This window comes from Capricornis sumatraensis, chromosome 10 (genome assembly GCF_032405125.1).
Source record: "Capricornis sumatraensis isolate serow.1 chromosome 10, serow.2, whole genome shotgun sequence".
NCBI lineage: Eukaryota > Metazoa > Chordata > Mammalia > Artiodactyla > Bovidae > Capricornis > Capricornis sumatraensis.
The window spans coordinates 21,156,253-21,161,383 of NC_091078.1; the positions used below are offsets into that span (position 1 = coordinate 21,156,253).

Sequence of the window (5,131 nt, forward strand, 5' to 3'; positions counted from 1 at the left end):
TTACACATTCCCACAGCTTTAAAAAATATTTGCCTATTTATTTGTGTGTGTCAGATCTTAGTTGTGTCACAGGGCATGTTTCTTGTGGCCTTCAGGCTCTCTAGTTCTGCCATGCTGGCTTATTTGTTTTGCAGTTTGTGGGATCTTAGTTCTTTGACCAATTATTGGACCTGCGTACTCTTCTTTGGAAGGCAGACTCTTAATCCCCCAACTACCAGGGAAGTCCCAAATTTGTGCCTTTTGATAGTGATTTCACTATCTAAAATGACTTCCACATATGTATAGTGTTCAAGCGCTCTCTAGTGTTCTTAAGTGCAAGGAGTCTGTGATATGTTTTATGGAGAAGATATTTGTGTTACATAAGCTTTTTCAGATATGAGTTACAGGGCTACTGGTCAAGAATTCAAATGGATTTCATTCTGCAAATGAAGGAGGAGAATGTCCTCAAATTCCTTGCAGTAGGAACCCACTTAGGTGGCACCAACCTTGACTTCCACATGGAACAGTACATCTACAAAAATGATGGCATCTAAATCATAAATCTGAAGAGAGCCTGGGAGAAGATTCTGTTGGCAGCTTGTTCATTGTTGCAATTGAAAACCCAGCTGATGCTGGTGTCATTCTCTAGGAACACTGGCCAGTGAGTGTTGTTGAACTTTGCCGCTGCTGCTGCCGCTGCGGCCACTTCTATTGCTGGCTGCTCCACTCCTGGAGCCTTCACTAACCAGATACATGCAGTGTTCTGGGAGCCATGATTTCTGGTGTTTACTGACCCCAGGGCTGACCACCAGCCTCTCACAGAAGCCTATGTTAACCTGCCTACCATTGCTCTGTGTAAGACAGATTCTCCACTGTGGATATTGCCATGCAACAACAAGGGAGCTCACTTAGTGGGTCGAGTGCAGTGGATGCTCAACTGGGAAGTTCAGCACATGCGTGGAACACTCATGGGAAGTCATGCTTCATCTCTGCATGATATCCTGAAGAGATATCTACAGATATCCTGAAGAGATTGAAAAGGAAGAGCAGGCAGCAGCTGAGCAGGTGTGACTGAGGAGGGGTTTCAGGGTAAATGGACTACTTCAGCTCCAGAGTTCACTTCTCCTCAACCTGAGGTACTGGATTGGTCGCAAGGTGTGCCGGTCCCTTCCGTGCCTGTTCAGCAGTTCCCCACTGAAGAATGGAGTGCTCAGCCTGCCGCTGCTCACTGCTCAGCAACTCACACTGCTCGGGCCACAGAATGGGGATAAACTGTTCTTCCTCAAACTCTTAAAATGGAAATTGGGTTGACAGAAGATGAACAGTTGTAAAAAAAAGAGAATATATCAAGTAAGATGCTTTTAACAGAAGCACACGTAAAACAAGAAGCAAATATTGATCATAGTGGAAATATTGTGACCACAGACTCACAGTAACTGTATTTCTCCTAGGAGCAATGGTTCAGTAGTCACTAGTTCAGTGTTTATGGTGACTTTATAGCATAATTAATGCCAATAAACTGTATATGTCCAGCATCTAGTAAAAAAAAAAAAAACATACAGGGAGGTTTAGTAAAAATAATTCACTATTAGGAAATGGTTAAATTGGTGTTGGAGGGCTGAAAATCAGGGAACCAGAGGGAATACAGGCACAGCTATCACCCTTGGGGGAACAAAGGCAAGGAGAGGCATTCTTAAAACCTTCAAGTTGGTCCAGTGGAGCCAGGACACAGTTGTCTGAGGAGAGAGAACTGTCGGGATGAAGGATACAGACAGGACATTTCTGGGACTGTGAAGGAGCGGAACCTGGAACAGCTGTTGCTGATTCAAGGAATGAAGAACCGTTGCTGGGTTGAGCTGTATGAACAGCAAGGAAATAGGAAAAAGCAAATTCCACCTACTCTCTTGCGTTCGAGTGTCCTTGGAAGAAGCTAAGAGAAAACCAGCTGGTGAAGGAGGGCAAGCTGAGTTCCAGCTCCAGTATCACAAAGCAATAGCAGATTTGGAGCTGAGAGGACTAAAATTTTGGGTTTGTTGGTTACAGTAAATAACACTATCCTAAGTATTACTACAAGAGTTTTTGTTGCAGTGTTTTTCTTTTTAATTAATTAATTTATTTTGGGACCCATGAACCAGTATGTGGGATCTTAGTTCCATGACCAGCAATCAAACCTGTGCCCCCTGTATTGAAAGCATGGAGTCTCAACCGCTGGACTGACAAGGAAGTCTCCTGCTGCAGTGTTTTTTTATTGTAGGGGAATTGAAGACAAGCAGAGTGTCTACCACTATGAAAGTGTTGTTGTTCAGTCGCTCGGTCTGTCTGACTCTTTGCAACCCCATGGACTGCGGCAAGGCAGGCTTTCCTGTTCTTCACCATAGCGTGTGGGGAAATGGACAGTCTTAAGGAGTGGTTGGAGGGTGTTTTGAAGGAAGCTTGCTGGAAAAAGAAGAGCATGGTTTGTTCTTGTTCTAGAGACTGGTGGGTACCTGTATGAAAGATAACCAATCAGAAAAGAAAAATTTTTTCTCCTTAGTATATTTATATGCTTTTATTTTGGAACTGGTAGTTGGAAATTGGGAGAAAGAAAAATCTCTTGTCCTTAGAGTATATTAGACAGGCAGATATTACTATTTAAAAGCAATATAATAAATTAATATTTTTATTAGGTGGATACATAGTTAAATGACTCATGTAGAGACTGTAGAGCCATTGTCTTATCAAGCATTATGTGCCCTGAGAGATAAAAAGTTTGAAAATAAATTGTAGTTGAAGTACAAATGATATGATTTTATAAAAATAGAATATGACTAATATGTATTAGCTGTTTATGTTTATGGAAACCTCACTTGAGCACTAGCAGACCACAATGTACTGTATATTTAGAAACTTTCCCAAACTACACTATAGAAGAATTTTTAATTGCTAAAAAAAGATTTATTGCATTTGGATACAAGGTTGACCATAGTGGAAGCAGCTGATTTATATGCTAACAGGAGCAGCCTTGGAATTGGTGATTTATAGCATAAATCCTGGAAAAGTTATCAGGTTACCTCTTTAAATGGGGTATGGAAAGAAAGAAGCTAAAAACTAGAGTGTTGGCCAAAGTTCTGTAGCCGCTTCCCAAACATCTAGTCCTTTCAAGAGAATGCTGGGAAAGGGAAAGCCCTGATTTGTAGTGTTCGACAATTTTTGTGCTATGAATACTCCTAACCATGGGGCATTTAAAAATTACCTACATGAAGTCAGTAAATGCAGAATTGGAATTAGATGCTGGCAGTCAGTTCTCTCACCTGTAACTTCATCTTACCCCACAATAGGTAAGATGCCACATGCAACTCACCAGCAATAGGCTCTTATTTCCATTTGGCCTTTTAGTGATCTGATTCAAGAGTATCATTCCAAGGACCTGCTTTCTAGGCCTACTTGATTCTAAGTGGCTTAAAACATTATAAACCAAGTATCAGCTATACCAGAACCATGATGCCTGTGGAAGATAGTTCCTGGCAGGCCATGAACACCCTCACATTTCAGTGTCACACCACACATCTTTCACTGTCTGCGGTGGGGCTTCTCCAATACCACAGAGGAGAGGGGGAACCCATTCCAAGCCTTGACTTGGATTCTCCCTGAAAGCAAAAGCCTGAGCTAAGGACTTGTGTCTAGGTAGTTTATTTAGGTGGTAGCACCAGGGAGCAGGGATGAGAGACTGGGCAGGATGAGGAAAAGAGAAAAGAATCTTATAAATTTGCATTGTCAGAGTTACTACTGAGTCCAACTGTGACTTGATGCGACCCAGAACCTTCTGAGGATTGTGTAAAATGCCCCTTAGAATTCTCTACATGGGGGTCAACTGGAGGGAGCAGTTCTTCACCCTCACTGGTTGTGTCTTAATCCTGGACACTCAGTCCTGGGGACTTCTATGGATATGCACATACTGAGTGGGTTCCCCCTGTTTTCTGTGGTATTGGAGAAGCCCCACTGCAGACAGTGAGAGATGTGAGGTGTGATGCTAACAATGTGAGGGTGTTATGGCCTGCCAATAACTATCTTCCACAGGTGTGATGGGAATCAGGGGTGAGGCTAACCAGAAGTTTCTGATACAGCTGATACTTGGTTTATAATGTTTTAAAAGGTGGATGAAACATTCACAGTGACGCTATAATCACGAGATTAAATTGCTTATCAGAGTACTGAAAAAAATTTGGGAGAAAATGTAGTTTTTTCTCCCTTCTCTTTCCTTTTCCTCAAGTAAAACTCTGGGTTATACACTGTTTCTGTGTCATAATAAACCCATAGAAAGGATTTTAATCAAGTTCATAAACACTGAATATACATGAGCAAATACATTCATTAATTTAATGAATACTTAAAGTTAGTTTTTTTGCATAATTTCTGAGACATAAATTCCTAGTTTGCACATGGTAAGTGTTAATATTCCTGTATTTGACAATCTGAATTCTGAAATAAAACATTAAGCTCTTATGTTTGTATTACTGAAAGGAGTAGCCCACCCAAACAAGGATCATTCATATCTAGGTGCCTTATAGTAAAGGTTCTTCTTATTCAGCAGACTATAGGCAAAAAGATACCTATTCCTAAGAATATGTGTATGAAAAGGGTTCTTACAGCTTAGGACATGATAAGTATTTGCACTGATTACTTGAGAAGAACTAAACCTATATTATGTGAAGAATGCCTACCCCAAACTTTTTTACTTGTGTAGATTGTAATGTTTGCAAACAGCCAGCCTTAGTCAGATCCTGTTTCCAAATGAATCTACCTTGTAGCTAGAAGCCAGAATTTTAGTCCCATATCTGGTGTGCCTGTGTGAAGCCTGAGCAATTTTGTGTCCATTGAATCATATCCTTCCATCTAACTTTCCACCATGTTCATTTAATCTAGGTGACTGGGTTTCTGCCCAGTGTGCTTGACTGTGGCTCTAACTTATGCCTCAGGTTGGATGTTTTTAGTTGAACCACCTGAAATAGGGCATTACCACCACCTAACATACAGTGACATTGCTGGGTAGAGACTCCTGCTGCAGTGTCCCACTCTCTAGATTGTTGGTTCTTAGATATTGTAACTGGTCCTAATTAAATACAAGTTAACTGTATTTCATTAGGCCACCAAGCTACTTCGATTGGGCTCAGCT

At 41.1% G+C, this 5,131-nt stretch overlaps 1 pseudogene; it reads left to right on the top strand.

The window, feature by feature from the left end:
• Nucleotides 1-407: 407 nt before the first annotated feature.
• On the top strand, nt 408-1,250 carry LOC138087324 (small ribosomal subunit protein uS2B-like; annotated as a pseudogene).
• The last annotated feature ends 3,881 nt before the right edge of the window (nt 1,251-5,131 follow it).